The sequence below is a fragment of the Dipodomys merriami genome, unplaced genomic scaffold (assembly GCF_024711535.1).
Source record: "Dipodomys merriami isolate MVZ:Mamm:240054 unplaced genomic scaffold, mDipMer1.0.p SCAF_31, whole genome shotgun sequence".
Classification (NCBI taxonomy): Eukaryota; Metazoa; Chordata; class Mammalia; order Rodentia; family Heteromyidae; genus Dipodomys; species Dipodomys merriami.
In genome coordinates this window covers 17,422,353-17,442,118 of record NW_027204604.1, presented here as the reverse complement: position 1 = coordinate 17,442,118, position 19,766 = coordinate 17,422,353, and the positions used below count along the sequence as shown (strand labels likewise).

The 19,766-nt window shown below is 37.8% G+C and overlaps 1 long non-coding RNA gene across 1 annotated transcript; it reads right to left on the bottom strand.

Annotated features, from left to right (window-relative positions):
- Positions 1–512: 512 nt before the first annotated feature.
- Positions 513–19,227, bottom strand: LOC138841035 (uncharacterized). Its single transcript, XR_011376302.1, has 3 exons — positions 19,005–19,227; positions 14,503–14,652; positions 513–1,250 (listed from the first exon to the last, which is right to left on the bottom strand). It is a non-coding gene; the product is annotated as an uncharacterized lncRNA (long non-coding RNA).
- Positions 19,228–19,766: the final 539 nt, after the last annotated feature.

Below are 19,766 nucleotides of genomic sequence, written 5' to 3'. Positions count from 1 at the left end.
TGCTTTTCTCTCTCTTCTCTTCCTTTCTTCCTTCCTTCCTTCCTTCCTTCCTTCTTTTTTTCCTTCCTTCCTTCTTTTCTTTTCCTTTTTTTTTTTGGCAGTCTTGGGGCTTGAACTCTGGGCCTGGGCACTATCCCTGAGTTTCTTTTGCTCAAAGCTAGTGCTCTACCATGTGAGCCACAGCTCCACTTCCAGCTTTTTCAGAATAGGTTATTGGAGATATGAGTTTCACAGACTTTCCTGCCAGGGCTAGCTTCAAACTGAGATCCCCAGATTTCAGCCTCCTGAGTAGCTAAGATTACAGGAGTGAGCCACCAGTGGCCCATCTCTCCCCCCGTTTCTTGGTGTTTACCCAAACTGGTTTATTTATCTTGTTTTCATCCAAATCAATCTTTCACTTTGGAGGAATTCCAAACAACTAATAGTTGTTAGGAATACCTAACAACTAATGATCAGTCAATCAATAACTATTTTATTATTATTTTTTTGTTTGTTTATTTCTCTTGGCGTTCTGGTAACTGCAGGCATAGTTAGCAGAGTATTCATGGGAGGGAAACACTCAAGAAGGTGCTGGTACCTGTGGCTGGTTGTGTGGTAAGCCGGACAAGTGTGGCTCCTTAGGCAATAGAGCCTTGCTGGAGGGAAGCAGAACTCTGGCTTTCCCTTGTGCTCCATGCTGTCATGGAGCAGGGTGAACAGAGAGGAAGATCGAGGACCAGGAAGTTGTGTAGAAATGCCTCAAATTCAAGAAGCTTTCAAATAAACATGAAAGCTCAAAGGGCAGCTCCAGGCACTGGCAGAAACCAAGACATTTTCTCGAATGGTGATTTAAAAAATAGAAAAGCCTCTTATCTCTTCAAGCTGTAACACTGAGATCCCTGACAACCCAAGCTGACCATTGATCTGTGGATGCTTCCGGGGTGCAAGATTGCAGTGCCAGTTACACTTCAAGTCCTGTGCAAGCGGGACACCCGTGGGTAAGACTGCAGTCTTCAGAACCGCGCTGGTCAGACAGCTCCAGTAACAGCCTTCGGGAAGCTCCTGCTAAATCCCTTTTGAAGACCGCATCCTATTGCCCTTCTCATGTGGGAGAGGAAGATGCTTGTCGCCGTTGGCTTTCTGAAAGTAGTGAGGTTGTGCAGGGGAGGGGTGGGGGTTGTAGCCCTTCCTTTGCAGAGGATGGAGCACAGAGGCTAAACACAATGGCTTCCGGTTTTCCGTGTTTAACTTTCCTTCTTCTAGATGACTGTCTTCATGGAGGAAATAGAGAATGAAGAGAAGACTGTTCAAGAGCAGACCACAAAGAGGGAGGGCAAGATATAGCATTTTAAGACCTTTTAAAAAAATATGCAAGCAAAGCTATGGAATAAGTTGATTCTAAATATGCTAAAGCATATTTAGGAAAGCAAGTTTTATGTAACAATGGACCTGGTCAATTACAACCAACTTGCCTGAAACACACATTCATCCCTCCAGTTACCCACACTTGCAGAGTTAAAATGAGCTTTCTACGTCTATCACACTTGCACGATCATTTCATTCCTTGATGTCAAGTGGTCTTACAAGTCGGTTGACAGAAATCCTTTCAATACTTTTTGTCAGTGAATCATGGCACTGTTTCCCCATGAATAATCTTACAAATATTTTCAGTGAGAGGTATTTATTTACCATCTTATTCTCTTTGGTTTATTGAAGGAAATGTGGTTTGAGGAAAGGAGAAGAAAATGTACAAAAGGAAGATCACCCATCCTGGCAAACACTGGAAACCAGGTCAGAATGGGTGTTACATGTGGGCTCTAAAGAGATCTTTATACCCTAGAAGTTTCAACAAGATAAAAACAAAACTTGATTTTTAACTATGGGAATCAAATCATTCCTAGAAGCAGATCGACTACTATGCAACCATGTCACTATGGGTGGGCCAACAAAGTATTTCTACTAGATTAGTAGTTCATCATTTCGATATGCATTTCACCTTCCTATCATGCTTCTTTTAGCACAGATATCCATAAAAGTATGGAGTCACATAAACTCTTCACACATAATAATTATTACATGGTAGTAAAATGATCTTTAAAAATATTGCTGTAAGAATCTGGGTCACAAGTGTAAAAGGAAGTGCACATCCTCTGTAGTTCAAGGTAGGTCCCAGGTCAGAACAAGATCGACAGGAATGAGACCAGGAATCATCACAATGTCTGGAAAGGATGGAAAGTCTGGAAAGGATGGCCCAGATTTCAAGAGCAGATGTGCCCAAGGGAAATGCAGTATGAGCTGGATGGAATTTTAAGACCCATTCACTAGTGTGTTCTGTTGTGGCAAGCAGCTATTTCTAGGCATAGAGGATAACCAGCAACCAAAGTGGATGAAGCCCCGATGCCTTACGATTTAAACCCCAATGTGGAAAGGTGTATTAATGAAAATGGAAAAGTATCAAAGACAGAGTCAGTAGAACATGAAGAAGAGGCTGAGTGAATGAGATCAAGCATCTAACAATACATGAACTCAGAAACAGCCACCATGTTATGGCCAGTTACCTTAAAGGACAGGAGAGGTATGGGAAGCCACATTGCCTATTCGGTTCAATGTAGTTCAATTGTCATCATGGTTGCAATAGTTCCTGTAAGGTTTTCTTTTCAAAGCTGGTTTGTGTCAACTGTGATTTACTCCTTCCCAAACTCTCATGCTAACATAGGACTTCCTTTCTTTAAGGAACTCCACAGATACTGCCAGAATGTCTATGGATTGCTTCATCTTATGCTTAATACGTAAGGATTTACTTCTACAATTTGAGGAAGCACCTTTGGTAAACCCAGTAATCTTGGCATTTTATTTCAAGCCTTGAAACACAGCATTCCATGTTCTCCTGAGCTTTCATGTTTCAGCAGAGCGGTCTGGTGTCTCTCTGACAGGCGTGCTTCTGTGTGTAACCCAGGACTTCTCTCAGGTAGAGCTGACAGCATGTTCTCTTTGCTTGGCATTTCATTGAAAACAGGACATGCTGGGAACATTTCTATTTGGGGTTCTAAATGCTAGTTACTCAAGAGCCTGATATCCAGAGGATTAAAGTTCAAAGCCAGCCTCAGCAAAATAGAATATGAGATTTAATCTCCAATTACTCAGCCAAAAGCCAGGCTGGAGAGATGGGTCCAAGGAGTAGACCCATCACAAGACCCTGAGTTCAAACTCCAGTCTTGACAAAAACAAGAAAAGATGAAATTTTGCATCTTGTATGGGACTTAAATATACTTTATGTGATAGTTTTTGAATTCAATAAAAATGAATCCAAATTAATTCCCAATTCAGTCTCTATGGTAGAAGTATAAGTGACAAAGTTACTTTTAGAATTTGAAATAAATTTAGCTAGAGATAGAACAATATGTCACCTCTTCTTACCAGCTGTTTTTAAACTATGGTATTTTAAAATGATTTTTATGCTGTATAGATTGCCAATTTAGAAGCACTCCAGAATGAAATGAACATATGGATATAATAGTATTATATATGCCATTAAGTCTAATTTAAATTCCAAATGCTTTGAAGAGATATAGTTTCTATAGATTAAAATGAATTCCTAATTTATAAAACATGACTTTCAACAGACAGAAACGGAATTTAGTAGTTCATATTTGAAAGCATTAACATAATAGAAAGAAAGGCCCTAAAATTGCAGGGGAAAGAAAGGATGCTATCTTGATGACAACAATAAAGAGTTCTGACTCTCACACGAACATAGGTAATATGAGATAACAAAATAGACAACAATTCTGAAATACTGGGCATTTCAATGAGTTTAGAACATTGCAGTTTTATTTCAAATAGCTACACTATAGTGAGGTAAATCTTCTCATGGAACTTAATGGAGTGTTAAGTAATTGACCTCCAGGCTGTAATGCAGGTACTTTTAGGATCACTTTTTTATTGCTCAACAAAAATAAGTATTAAAAATAAATATCTGTTCACAAATCTCCTGTGCAGGAAAAGACGGTGTGCCTCAATGAACACACGGGCCCAAATAAGATCTCCATAGCAAAGGACAGCGTCCCTCGATGGGAAAAAAGAAAACTATGTCATCTCTCTGTGTCTGTTTCTGTCTTTTCCCCTTCCCTTTCCCTTCCCCCCCCTCCCCTTGGTGTTTGGTGTTCTACCATGTCGCCAGTCTTAGTGCAAATGTTTGGTTCTTAAATGAGGAAATCAATGTTATCAATAACTAGATTAGAGGGAAGTTCAAAATTCTATTTTTTCTGTGTTGCAATGGAAAATGCTGCATTAATACTCCTCCTCCAGAAGGTCCAATGTTTATTTCTTTCTTATTAAATCATTAAAATAGTCTTTCATCTTTTTTAGCATTGTTATTTGGGGCGATTTCATGGTTAGATTTCCACACATATTCACAAAGTATTCCAATCAATTTCTACCACCATCATCCTTCCCCTTCCCTAAATAATTTCAACAGTTTTGTCTGTGTTCTATTTTCATAGTTACAAATAGCCTATTATTAATCTATCTTTTGTTTAAATTCTAGCCATTGAGTAATTATAAGTTATATAAAAAGGTCAAGAAGTTTGGGATATTTGAACAGATTAGTTCAGTCTTTTTTTCTTGTGGTACTGTGGCTAGAATTTAGGGTCTCAAATTTGAAGTCAGGGCCTTGCATGCCATTAGTTTCCTCCTTTGGTGTCTGCTTTACCAGTTGAATGACCCTCCAGCCTATTTTGCTGATTAGTTTGAAGAGAGATTCTCACTGGCTTTTCTGCGCAAGGTGGGTTGACTTCTAGTGGCAAACATCCGTCTTCCTAAGTAGCTAGGATTACAGGCATGAGCCACCAGTATCTGGCTTAGTCCAAGGGTTTTGTCCAGTTTGGGGCTCCTGTGGTTGACTCTGAGTGTATATGTTGAGTCAGAAATATGAGGGGAGCGTGTGTCACTTTACATGGCTGAACACAGTTGCTCTTTGTGTCTGAGCAGCACATCTCCCTGCATTTCAACTGTGGCACAGTGTCCAAGATTACTCATGAGTTTTTATAATTGTGGAATGCATTTCATCTCCAGGTCTGGCAGGGGAACATTTGTAGTGAGTAATATCAGGCTATTTTTGATAAATTTTGCAAAAGTGGTATGCATCATTAAGTAATAAGAATCAATAAAATAAATAACCAGTAATTTTATAAGTATTGATAAAAATATTCAGTAGAGCTGTTGACTTCAAAGCATATCTAGTCTTCATGCAGTGGAGAGAGAGAGAGAGAGAGAGAGAGAGAGAGAGAGAGAGAGAGAGAGAGAGAGAGAGAGAGGAGGGAGGGAGGGAGGGAAGGAGTGAGGGAGGGAGGGAGAGCGAGAGCGAGAGCGAGAGCGAGAGAGAGAGAGAGAGAGAGAGAGAGAGAGAGAGAGTATTGTCTATGTCAAAAGAGATTCAAGAAAGAGTACTGTCTATGTCAAAGGAGATTCAAGACCAAACCAATAGTACTGCTTTTTCTGTTCCTTGCTAAGATCTTCCTTAATTTATCTAAGCTAAAAATTAAATGTCTCAAGAACAAAGGCATACAAGTAATTTTGCTCCATGTGAACTGCTAAAAGCAGATTCCTTAGAGATTTTACTACTGTCCCTGCAGCGTGTATTAATAACAAAATAAAACTAAGGTCCTCCAGTTACTCTGTCCTATATCATAGCTTCAAGACATGGATTGGTGTTTAGTGTCCCAAGTAAAATTTTTACAAAATTAAAGACTGTGCCCTTCGACAATAGGAGCCATATTGCTACTGCTGTGTGTGATGAGGGATTACCTTAGGCACAAAGAACCCTCGGCAGCACCTCCCATTTGCTCTTGGGATTTTCCCACAGCGCGCGAAGAGAAGTCGCTTACAGTTTTTCCCGATATTTTCAATGAATACATAAATAAAAACTTATGTTTTATAAATTTCCGAATACTTAGTCTTCCTTTTTGAAAGAAAATCATTCAATGTTTTTGGACTTCAGACTATAAGTACTTAGATGTTTTATTGCATCATCTTACAGCGAGCATTCAAATAATATGCCTTTTGTTCCTTTATGTGGAGAGTAAGATTATTTGAACATATTTATTTTCTTGATACTTTGCTTTTCCCATTTTATTTCATATACCTGAATCTATAAACACATAGATGACACATAGAACACAATGTTCTCTGTTTCACTGACAATATAATTGGTCTGTAGAGGATAGCAAAGACTCGGTAACAATGATGCAAAGAATAAATTCAGTAAGAGGGCAGGATACAAAATCAACTTATAAAACTCAATGAAATTTTGAAGGCTAATAATGAGATATAAAAAAGTGACGCTGAAAAGTATATCCCAATTATGAAAGCACCACAAGGAATACAATGATGAGTAATAATTTTCACATAGGATGCAAAAGATTTGGGCACCAAAAACCACTAGACACTAGTGAAAGAAATGTTGTCAGAAAAAAATATTAAATTGTCCATCCTATCTAAAAGTAATAGCTGAACAATTTTCCAAGGATAATTTTTATTAACATAGGAAAATGGTCTAGAATTCCTACTAACTATTGTTATTTATGTATTGGTCAATTATTTTCTAATTTTTCATCCTTTTTTCTTAGTGCCTCAATTTATTACATCATTCCTTTAAAGTAATTAGGCCTAACTGATATGAACTGAGGAAATGGTTTAGTCTTTCAAAATGCATGTCTGCAAACCTGAGTAGAGTTGACTTATTAATTTCAGTATTTTCAGATTCCCAAGGAAATAAATTTAATATAGAATATAAAGGATTGGATTGACAACAACATAGCAAAAAATAATTTTAATTCAAAATTATTCTGCATGTTATGAAGAAACATAACTTTTCTGTAAGTTAAATGTCTCTAAATGCAATCTGATTTACCTTCTTCACGGGCATGAAAAATTCTATTACTTTACTTTCCCTGAGAATATGTCTTCCTGAGGTTGAGTTGAACTTTTGGGTTACAGGTTACATAGCCATAACCTGTGTGAACAATAATGTACCACTTAATTAACCACAATTTTAAAGACTGGCCTTGAACTTCTGATGATTAAGCCTGTGCTGCTATTTTTAAACAAAAGGATAAAACTATGCCCAATAATAAAAAAAATCTTTATAGAACAGAAGGTAAGTATCTTTCAGCATTTGTTTCAAAATCTATTCAAATTCATTAAGTGCTAAAGAAACCTCTTTCTTGGAAAAGGATGTAAAAATTGTTTATTCATAAGACATTTAATATACTACATTATGCATAAAGAATTTGCTGCATTCCTCACACTAGACTATACCAGACCTTTAAAGATGCATATGAACTTATTTTTTATTATTGGATTACTTTGCCGAAGAGGATATGAACATATGACTATAACATGCTTCAACATCCTCATTGCTGAGACATCTTTGATATTGCTGTTATTTGACATTGATTGCTGCTGTTTGGTTGCTGCTAGTTGATACTACTGTTATCTGATACTGCTGCTATTTGGTATTGCTGATATTTGATACTGCCAATATTTGATAATACTGATATTTGATACTGCTGACATTTGATTCTGTGCTCTTTGATACTGCTGCTATTTGATATTCGGCTACTTGATTTTGCTGACATTTGATGTTACTGATACTTGATACTGCTGATATTTGAGATTGCAGATATTGGAGACTGCAGGGATAGCTCTTCTTTTCAGAAGTTGATCTGCACAATGAAAGACAACTCTGTACCTTTCTTATTTGGAACATTAGATCTAACCCTTATTCAGTTTTGGCAACTAAAAATGCCACTAGGCATTTCCCAACGTATTCTGGGTATCAAAAGTGCTTAAAAATGTTAATAAAATTAAATCAAAATTAGTAATTAATGGGCAACACTAGCCCATAAGATAGTGATACCAGCCAAGCTAAAGGTCTTCACACTAGTGCTCAAGGATGACCCTCTTTGTGTAACAGATTAGCTGCCAGGAAGAGTTACAAGCTAGTCCTCAGACAGCCACAGTGCTCAAATACGACTAAAGTTTACGATTTACCAAATGAAGGCAATAAGAACTTAATTAAGTATTCTTTAACATATGCCCTGAAAACCACCGGTAATTGCTGAGGAGGCATAAATGGAATTAACATGTATTTCTAAAAAATGCTGAACAAAAAGCCAAATTAAGTAACTGGAACTGCAAGGGCCCTAATCAAATTAGCAAGGTGGTGGAGTCATACCTACCAAAGAGCAACCTCACTGCCCTTCAGTAACCGCAAAGCAGAAATGGCAATGAAGTCCATAATATGAAGAATTAATGAACTACGAAGCTTCATGGAAAATAATTGAAATTAAGATTTTTCACAGGAAATTACATCATATCACAGATGAAGGAGGAATAGTTAGAATTATATTATTTGAGATAGCCAGAGGTTACCAAGGAAGAGGAATGGAAAAATCTACATTTTATAAATTTAATTAATTTAACTTTCTCATTGGAAATAAGATTCCTGTTGCCTTTTCTTATGCAAGAGTTTAAAATATATGAACAATTATTATGAAGAGCATTTATATGCTTTCCTTAGGTCAGCCTCAGTAATAAAATATAAATCATATAAACAAAAACACAGGATTTTTTGTTTTTTAAAAAAGTCCCACACATTACTTAAGATAGAAGACACTAGGTGGTACTCAGGAAAATCACTTTAAGAACACAAGGAAGAGACACTATTGTAGATCTGGCATCTGCACATGATGGTAAAGTTGACTGCTTTTCAGCTGTGTGGAGAGAAGCGCTGTCAACATTAAAGATCAAACAAAAGAGGGTTATAATGCTAAGAGGGGAGGGAATTTAATTCTGTCCAAGATACTGGTCAGGATCTAAGTGAACTAAGGTAGTTATTAATATCAACCATATTGCCAAAGAGATCCAGACTGCATCAATGTAGATAGGAAGGAATCTGTTGCTATTAAAGGACACCTGCCGATGTTGCCCTTCCTCCTTGCAGAAGGTGGGCTGCGTTCTCTTCCTTGCCATGTGAGGCTAAGAAGCTCTGCCTGGTGATTCTATGGCCACCAGGAAAGTCGAGTGTCATGATGGATCTTCTGTCTTGGATCATTAGCCTGAGGACAGACAGCTCATCTTCGCTCGTCTGGAGATTTCGGGAGGACTTCCCGACAGGAAGCACCAACTGCATGGGCCAGCATGGGACTCTGCCAAAACAGCTCCCTTAGCTCCTCAGGCTTGACAGGAAAACAACAGTTCCAGCTGACAGACTACTAGACTGTGGTGACTAAGAAAATGCCACTGTGCGGCACTGTGCGGAACAGAAGCAGTCATCATTACTTTAAGGCACTAAGATTTGGGGGATAATTCTGACAGCAATAAATCACGAAGGGTATGATTAATAGATATATAGATAAAATTTGAAGTCACTGGAATAGAAGTGTTTACTGAAAGAAAATACACAGAACCAAATAAAAGAAAAATTAAATTTATTGAGCTGGGGGTAAAGCAATGTCTCAATATACCAAATTATCCCTCTACCTGCCTACCTACCTACCTATAAAGAGACTGGGGGAAGAAAGCGTATGAGGTATGGTGCGAGAAGATACTTCAACAGGAAGATAAACAGAACAAGAACACAGAGTCGTGAAAGGCCTACACCAAGTCATCATAGGTGGTACATTGTTCATCAAGTAATAGTGAAATCGAATTCTGCCATCGACTTAGTTGTGCTGTCATTCAATTTAAGAATTTGAGAAGAGGGATGATGCGAGTATCAGCCATGAGGAAAAATATTTAATGTGAATGAGAATCCATGAATTCAGGCTGGTACCAGCACACACACACACACACACACACACACACACACACACTCGGAATGTGTTTACCGTCTTGACTAGTAAACAAGTACTAGTTCTTGAGTTCAATGCCAGTGTGGCAAAAAAAAATCAGAGTCAAGCTAGGTGGATAGGTTTGATGTCTTAAGAGGTTCAGTTTCCCACCAATGGATTGAACTGATTTCCAGAAATTCAACTGCGATTTGATGCAACAACTACATATAGTTAGATACTGTACATGAAAATAAGATAATGGCTAGATAAATATGTCAGCCAGCTACAAAAAGTAACTTTAGTGGTTGATTTTTTTTTTACATCTGTCTTGGCAATATCCTATTTCTTTAAAAAATGTTCATTATCTTTAAGGAATTGCACAAAGGAGTTGCCATTTAACAAGGCAGTTTGTGAATATAATACACCTTGAGCAGTCACGCCATTGAACACTCTTGCCCGTTCAACACACCCCTTCCCTTGTCTCCATTTTGTGGCATCTATAATGAATTCTTGACTGCATGTCCCCTCTTCATTAGTCTCTCCCTCTTTCCTGTGGCCTAACCCATTTCTCGTGCAAGTTCCCATTTCCTGGTGTTTGTTTATTGGGCCTTGATTTAGCTCTCCATAGAATCTATTTCTTATGTAATAAAATTAAACCGTATCCATTGGCACTATATTGTCAAATAGAATGGGAATGATTGCTTAGTTTTCCCCTTACTTCTGCCAATCATTTGCCTGGCTATTTCCTCCTTAATCCATCAAGGTTGAATGCCATCTTTATTATTTCATGTTATTCTGTGGTCAGATGGACAATGGACTTTATTCCATGTATATTACAATAATTGGTATATTCATTCCATCCCATCCCTGGCTTTTTTCTTCACTCTTTGAGTGTTCTTCATGTTGTTATTTTTCTTAAAGAATTTATTATTCTACCTGCCACTGGTCTGGCTTTCTAAATATACTGCTTAGACATATCTACTGTTTTTTTTTATGACACATACTTATTTCCCTGTTCCAACATGAGTTACTAGTGCCTTCCTGCCTGAGCCTTGTGTCCCAGTTCCTCATTCATGAAGCTGCTATGTGAGAAGGCCTCTTTCTCCAGGGACTGGAGCCATCACCCCTCCCTGAAGAGCTCTTTTGCAATGTTGTCTTATTACATGATCTCTGCCTCAGATAGAAGATAATTGTCTACAGATACAATAATCTAATACATAAAATCACATTCCCACTCAACCTGGCTAACTTTATCCTCATTATCGCTGAAGTAATTTGTTCAGGTGTCTCTCTTCATATAGTAACACAGTGATGTTTCTCAGAGCCATAGCCAACAAGTGATGGAATGCAAATCCCATCATTATTTGAGCTCATAGCATATGCAAAACTGTTAAATAAACGTTTCTATTGAATTTTCTAATGGTTTCTATGTTTATGTGATAGTAACAGTGCTTATATATTCTTATGAGAAATTGATTAGAGTGACCTATGTACTATATATATACTTATATACTTTTGTTATATATTCTTTTATATATAGCTTTTGTTAGAAATTGGTCATGGTGGCTCATATCTGCAATTCTAACTTCTCAGGAGGCTGAGATCTAAAAGACTGAGCTTCTACCCAGGCAGTAATGGAAAAGTCTGTGAGACTCCATCTCTACTTAATTACCAAAATTCAGAGTTGGAGTCTTGGCTCAATCTACCAAATGCAATCCTAACATTAAAAGTCTAGTTGTACTAGAAACAAAGTAAGAAGAAGAGAAAGGAATAACATGGAAACGAATTGATTATAATAAAGCAGAGTGAATTTGTTCTTCCCTGTCAGAACTGGATGATTCGATTGTACTATGTTAACAGTTTGGTGTTAATTCATAATTAGCTATTTTACTGATGATACACAAGCAGTATATATTCTTAATTTTCCATGTAGTCAGTTTGTACAAGAGCTACATCAACTAGCCTTTTGATATTTTATCTACATTCTTTTTTTTTGGGGGGGGGGCTGGTCGTGAGGCCTGAACTCTGGGCCTGGGCACTGTCCCTCAGCTCTTCAGCTCAAGGCTAGCACTCTACAACTTGAGCCACAACACCACTTCCGGCTTTTTTCTTTTTGCTTATGTGTTGCTGGGGAATCGAACCCAGGGCCTCAGGCATGCAAGGCAAGCGCTCTACCACTGAGCCAACTTCCCAGCCCTTTATCTACATTCTTAAGGAGAGTATTTTTTAAAATATGGAACTAAGTAGCATACTCTTTAAAGTAAGAAAGTGACACGGAATTTTAAGCAGTTAGCTTTAGAGGAAGAAGGGAGAATAAAGAGGAACTAAGAGAAGCATTCAGAAGCCTTCCAAGTGTGCTGCTTTTCTGATTCTCAGTTTCAGTGATGAGGCCATGACTTAATTATTATTGTGCTTAATAGACTTCATATGTGGCTTCAATTATATAATTATGTTTCATAAGTGTGACTAGGAAAGCTCTTGGAACAAGATAATTGCTTGTCTTCTACATGTGAAGTAACGGAAAAATTACCATATGTATTAAACAAAAAAAAAGCCTTTGATTATTGTAAGAAGAAGCCCCATCACACCATTCTGTGAAAATTCCACTTACATGTAAATAGCATCTATTGTTTAGTTGGCAGGTAACTTAGAATGCAGAAAAAATGCTTTATTCACTTTAGTTTGTATTTCAAGATCAGTGTTGGTTTTCACCAGGGTTGGAATTGAGGACTCATGGCAGCCGGGGAGGTAATGGTGAACCTGTTTGTAAGCGAGAAATCTAACCATGATACCTTTCGGTTGGTGCCGGTCCTAATTTAGAGGGAGGAAATTACAGTGGTTCACTCACCAGGGATGGATTATTATAGGCTATACAAGATTTGTGCTAAGCTTATACGGAGGAATAGAAGAGTAAATAACTTACATGGCTTAATAACAAGAGGTCAGTGTATTTGAACATCAGAATAGAACAGGCTCACTGAGTGGGTGGAGAAGATAATTTTTCGTTACAAGAACATTTTGCACAACTAAATGTAGCTGCTTTGACTCATTTCCTTTGAAATCGAATAAGATTAATTGTTTTAAAACACAGTAGGTTAAACATTTGGGTAATTCATTTCACCTGGTAGGGCATCAAACATTTTTATGTATTTATGAAATTCTGCAGATAATAATTTCAACATCATAAACACATCATTCTTAGAAATGTGTTTAAATATCCCAACCTCAAATATATAGAAACAGAAATTAAAATTTACATTTAAACATGAAAATAACACAGTAATAAGTAATTATTGATAGATTTATCAACACATGAAGCATAAACCTATGCTAAAAGCAACAAAATAACATTTTAAATCAAAATCATATCTCAGTAGGCAAGTAAAAAAATGACAGGTTTGTGAATTCCATGTTAGTCATCAATATATCTTTAATGTGAGTTTCTGATCAAGAGTAATAAACTCTTTAATTATATAAAAATGTTTCAAGACACTCCAAACATTCTATTATTCAAACCTCACCACACATTTGAAGAAAATATGGACATTAATCATAATATCAAGGTGACAAAACATAAAGAAATTGACTGACTTGTGTCAGTTCAAAGTTCCTAAATATTGACATTAACAAAACTGTTTTCAACTCAAGCTATTAGATTCCAGAATCTTTGCTTTTAACCCACGTGATGAAATTTCATCTACTACAACTCTAGTAAGTTCAATAACCTTTGTATAAGCAATTCAGGACAACAAATATATGAGTAAATTATACAGTGAAAATAAAAATTGCAGACAAAAGTAGAGAGTTATGAAACTGTCTGGTTAAATTAATTCCTAATGGTTTTTTCTGTATTTAAAAGATTCATGAATAGTATTTTTCATACTTTGGTTCACAAGTGAACTATAGAAAATGCAAATAATTTTTTTTTCCATTTGGGTTTCATACCGTATGCTTACTAGTACATGGCATTAACTATGGGTAGATTAGGGATTACTTGTAATCATACAAGTTCTATCACAGTTAAAATTCATGGTGATTCCAAATTAAAACCTGTTAGGCAACAAAGTCATTGTCCAAATACTCCCAGTCTTTATTTTACATTTTTGATCTGCCAAACTTCAGTACTATCCCAGTATACAATTTTGTCTGCTCAAATTATATCTCCACATCTTTGTCCTTCATCTTTCCCTAGTAATTCTTCCTCTTCATTCTTCTGTCTTTTAATATCTTATTAAATGTACAAACAGCTCATAAATTTGTAGCCAATAACTTCTTTAAAAAATGCAAAATTACTTACCTATGAATATCTGGAAATTATTTTGTACATACTTTAAACATCATGACAAGTATTTTCATTGATAGACTTAAAATGCATGAAAGATAGAAAACATTTGTCTCTCTAATAAAAAGCTATATTTCTTTATTTTCCCACATAAAACTATATAACTTAGAGTTTCAGTAGAATGTAGAGGTTAGAAAGTACCTAGCAGCAAAAAAAAAGAGAAAGTACCTGGCAATAAGCAGAAGAAAAGAAACAGTCTTACTCCCATAATTGGAAATTAGTGAGATTGTTAGTATCAATTAATATTTTTATAAGTACTGTATTTTTTATGAGTGTGCTTAAGTCTTGGCAGAGTCTTCTATATTCCAAATGAATTTTGGAAAGAATTAGAATATTGATTGAAATTACCTTGGATGTCTAGATGGATTTAGAGAAAGTGGTCAGCTTTGCCGATATGATGGATTTGGTATCGTTATTCAGTGAAGGGGTTTCTTTCATCCTTCCTGGGTGTCTCGCAAAACATTCCTTCACTCTTCATTCTGAGTGGCAGCCTTCTGCCTGCATCAGACACACACGAAACCCGAAGCTGTGAAGAGTCCATTCCTTTCCCAAAGATCAGACACACCACAGGCATTAGAAAGCCAGCCAGGGTTCATAGACCTGTCCATTCTAAAGTTCATGCTCTTTTCACCACCTTTCGGCTGACTGAAAGATTTGACTTCGGCTGCATTTCAAGAAGGCCTGGTGTCAGAGTGCACTATGCCAGAGAAGAGATGCGACTTGACTCAGACAAAGCAGAGATTATAACTAAGGGCAGGGAGGGAGAACATAGTGAAGGGCAAGACTGAATGAACTAAAACCTTCGCATGAAGTCACTCTTTTTTTTTTTGGCCAGTGCTGAGGCTTGAACTCAGGGCCCAGGCACTGTTCCCAAGCTACTTTTGCTCAAGGCTAGTGTTCTACCAGTTGAGCCACAGCACCACTTCTTGTTTTTTCTGTGTACGTGGTACTGAGGAATCCAACCCAGGGCTTCATGCATGCGAAGCAAACACTCTACCACTGACCCACCTTCCCAGCCTCGAAGTCACTCTTAAACATAGAGAAAGCAGTGCAGAGTAATGAAGTCACTTCAGGATGTATTATCTTGTTTATACTTAATACCTCAGGAAGAATGCACCAATCAAGGTCATGAGCCAGGTAAAGGGAGAACAAAGCACAGACACATTCACTCGCTAGGCCATCAGGGTGGATGGAATTCAGTATGCACATCCTCGCTGTCGTTTTCCACTAAAAGATTGTGATTCGCACACACTAGAATGGTCTGTGTGTGTCACTTTGTCTGAGGGTTAGTTTTATGTGTCAACTTGTTTGGGTCTTAGAATGTACAAACATTTGTCCAAATATTCTTCTTCTTTTCTTTGTTTTCTTTTCTTTTTTGGGGGGGGGGACCGGTCGTGGGGCCTAACTCTAGGCCTGGGTGCTGTCCCTCAGCTCTTTAGCTCAAGGCCAGCGCTTATCACTTGAGCCACAGCGCCACTTCCGGCTTTTTTCTTTTTGCTTACGTGGTGCTGAGGAATCGAACCCAGGGCCTCAGGCATACAAGGCAAGCGCTCTACCACTGAGCCACCTTCCCAGCCCCTCTTTGTTTTCTTTTATTCATTTTTTAATGTAAGTTATTACTGTTTTAGTCCAAAATGGACAGGAAGTTGTTGTACAGCCAGATAAACCTCAACCTTGGGATCTTCCCGCCTCAGCTCCCTGTGTCCTGGTATTTACAGATAGGTACCAGCATTCCCAGATCAAAAAATATTACTCACAGTGTTTCTGTCAGGATGTTGTGGCCAATTCACAGACTGAACAGAGTACATTGTCTTTAGCAGTAAATGAGCCACATCCAATCCTTTGGTGATATGAATAAAATAAAATTTGAGTACCAAAGAACTTACTTGTCGCTTTGCTTTATTGTCTCTAAAATAGGAGGTAAGTCTTGTTCTGCTTTTGGCTCTGAACAGACACCAGCGCCTCCCGGGTCTCAAGCCCACTTTCCTTCAGGCTATAATTACACCCTTAGCTCTCCTGGGTCTATAGATGTGTTGACTGTCTATCTTGGTACTTGTTCATTGCCCTAATCATTGAGTAAGGTACTTATTATAAGTCTACCTCTCTGCCTATCAGCCTACCTATCCAGACATGCCACAATGAAAACCCCTTCAACAACTAGTTACTGCTAATAAATGATGTGAGAGAAAAATCTTGTTTCACAAACATATTTAATTTAATGTCATTTGGTGATTGTCTTTGAAAACTTGCTAAAGTTTTCTACACACTAGAGTTGAATAGAACAGAGTTTGGGGATCTTATCATATTTTCACTTGTTACCTACGAATCTGCTTCTATGTGAATTTTTTACCTGCTTATCCTCGAATGAAAATGTGTGTGCTGTATTGTAATTGTGAACAAGCTTGGCACCTTTAAAGTTAAATTATAGGGCTGGGAAGGTGGCTCAGTGGTAGAGCGCTTGCCTTGCATGCATGAGGCCCTGGGTTCAATTCCTCAACACCACATAAGCAAAAAGGAAAAAGCCGGAAGTGGCCCTGTGGCTCAAGTAGTAGAGTGCTAGCCTTGAGCTGAAGAGCTGAGGGACAGCGCCCAGGCCCAGAGTTCAGGCCCCACGACTGGACCCCCCCAAAAATTAAATTATAATCCTAGGAGTGAGTGACTGTAATTAATAATATATAATAATATAATAATAATATTTACATAGTGAGGAGATTTGGACTATTTTTGATCAGAAGAAAAGTTCATATGAGTGCATGTGTGAAAAAGGCTCTCAGAAAAGTATGACATTGTACCATGTGAAAGCGGGATGTGTGGTCTGTATGTGTGGGAATAGTTATCTTTCATGTTCTGATTTTGTGTCAGATTTAAGCTCTCAGTGGGTACAACACAGAGGAGAGTAGAAATGGGTATTCAAGAATAAAGACTGCATGTCCTTGATAATATGGAGACGAGAAAAAGACAGGAGGACATTGCATCTGTACATTGCATCTGTTCATGAGACGTTTGTGGGAGTGGCAGCAGCAATGTAGCGGCGACAGCTATGTGATTTATGGATTCCAGGAGCTGCTTTGAGCTTCTGAGTTTGAAAGACATCGAGGCTTACCTCCGCTGGCTGGAGGGACAGTGAACGCTAGCAGTAAACGGAAGCCTTGTTTCTCTATGTTGCCTTCTGGCCTTATCATGTATGTGAAACCTCAGAATGGGAGACTTGGGACTTACTTTTAATTTGCATTTTGTTGAAGTTAAAATGATGCTTGCTTGTTAAAATGATGACAAGCATTATCATGAAGTTTAGACTACCAAGGAAACAGATCATGCTGAGCAAAAAGGTGAGAAAAATGCAAAGACACATTTGAACTGCCACGTAACATATATGAAAGAAAACGTTAAGAAATAGTTAATTTAAAAGTATTTTCTACTGGAGCTCCAGACATTAGTTAGAACCTCTCCAGTTGAGATTTTTGTTGGGTTACTTTTTGGTCAGCATCTTTTTTTTTTTTTTTGGGTCTGGTCGTGGGGCCTGAACTCTGGGCCTGGGCGCTGTCCCTCAGCTCTTCAGCTCAAGGCTAGCACTCTACCACTTGAGCTACAGCGCCACTTCCGGCTTTTTTCTTATGTGGTGCTGAGGAATCGAACCCAGGGCCTCGAGCATGCAAGGCAAGTGCTCTACCACTGAGCCACCTTCCCAGCCCCTGTCAGCATCTTTTTTTTTTTACATTTGCATATTTCCTTTTTTTTTAAATCGTGAAAATACCGTACAAAGGGGTTACAATTATATGGGCAAGATAATGAGTACATTTCCTATCAAGCATTGTTGCCTCCTCCTTTGTTTCCCCTTCCCATCCCTTCCCATCTCCCATCTCCCCACCTTGCCCCCCCACCAAAGTTGTAAAGTTTGTTTTTCAACATAACGACTTGTACATCTCATTGTTGCAAGGGGTCCATAATATCAGATAAAATATACTTCTAATTAAAATTAGTAAGACGATATAAAGAAGGTCGCTACATACTAATTAAGGGATCGCTCCTTCAGGAGGGTATTACAATTCTAAATATCTATTCGCCAAACAACGGAGTACCCAAATTTCTCCAAGAAACACTACTTTCCCACAAATCTCACAGAGATCCAAAGACATTAATTGTTGGGGACTTTAACACACCACTCTCCCCACTAGATAGATCAACTCAGCAAAAACTCAATAGAGAAACCGCAGATCTAAACAACTGCATAGACCAACTAAATTTAACAGACATCTACTGAATATTTCACCCAGCAGCATCAGAATACATGTTTTTCTCAGCAGCACATTGAACATTTTCCAAAATATACCTAATTTTAGATCACAAAGCAAACTTGTCCAAATTCAGAAACATTGAAGTTATACCTTGCATTCTCTCAGACCACAAGGGAATAAAATTAGTACTCAACACCAAAAGCCACCAAAGAAAGTCCTGTAACACATGGAGGCTGAACAACACACTGCTGAATCACCAGTGGGTCATGGAAGAGATTAGAAAGGAAATTCAAATGTTCACGATACTCAACAAAAATGAACACACAAATTACCAGCTCCTCTGGGACACAGCAAAGGCAGTACTCAGAGGCAAGTTTATAGCTCTGAGTTCTTACATCAACAAATTGGAGAGATCTGAAACCAACAATTTAATGAGACATCTGAACCTCCTTGAAAAAGAGCAGCAAGATAAACCCCAATCTAGTAGATGGAAAGAAATAATCCGCATCTTTTTTGAATTCAGAAACTAAGGAAGTAATGTTGATTCCTCATTAAGTAGTTGTACAAAGGAATTGCCAGTATTTTCTTGAACAGTAATTCTTTAATTTTACTTACCTTAATTTTAAATGTAGGTTAGAAGCTTCCTGATGGAAGAACTCTCATAGTTTTAACAATTTCATGTCTAATTTTTAAATTTCTTTTTGGTAATTGTCTTCAACAGTAGCAGTGAATCCTGATAACTCTCAGCTAGAGGAATGGCCACACAGGCTTCTCTTCTTTCTCTCTTTCTTGTCATCTGAATGTGACATTAAGATCAGAAGTGACCATCTTTGTCCATCTGAAGATAAAGCAGAACAAGAAACAGGGAAAAGGTTGGATCTGATTCCTTTATGACAAGGGAGTTACTAGGTTACCCCTAGACTCTACTTGGAATGGTGTATGGAAAATAAATCTTTGGAGTAAAAATACAAGAGAGTAAAACCAGCTGTGTTAGTGAGGAAAAGAATATCGATGGAGTAATGAGAGAAATACACAATGAGAGGCACAGCTGTAGGAGGAAGTTTGGTCTTAAAGAATAAAAAGATTCACCGGCTCAGCCTGAGTACCTGAATAAGAATATTAAAATACAAGATTTTAGTTTATCAATCATACAGAACTTTAAAAAATTAATTTACTTTATAGAGATGATATACAGAGGGATTACAGTGACCTGAATCAGGTGATGAGCAAGTGTCTTCTGTTCCCCCCCACACCTCTACCCACAAGTTGTAGAGTTTATTTTCATCAGTGTCCAGTGAGATCCACTGCTGCACTTTTCACCCTTTTTCTTTGAGTTCTGTTTCCCTCCCCACCCCCACCTTTGGAAAAATACACACA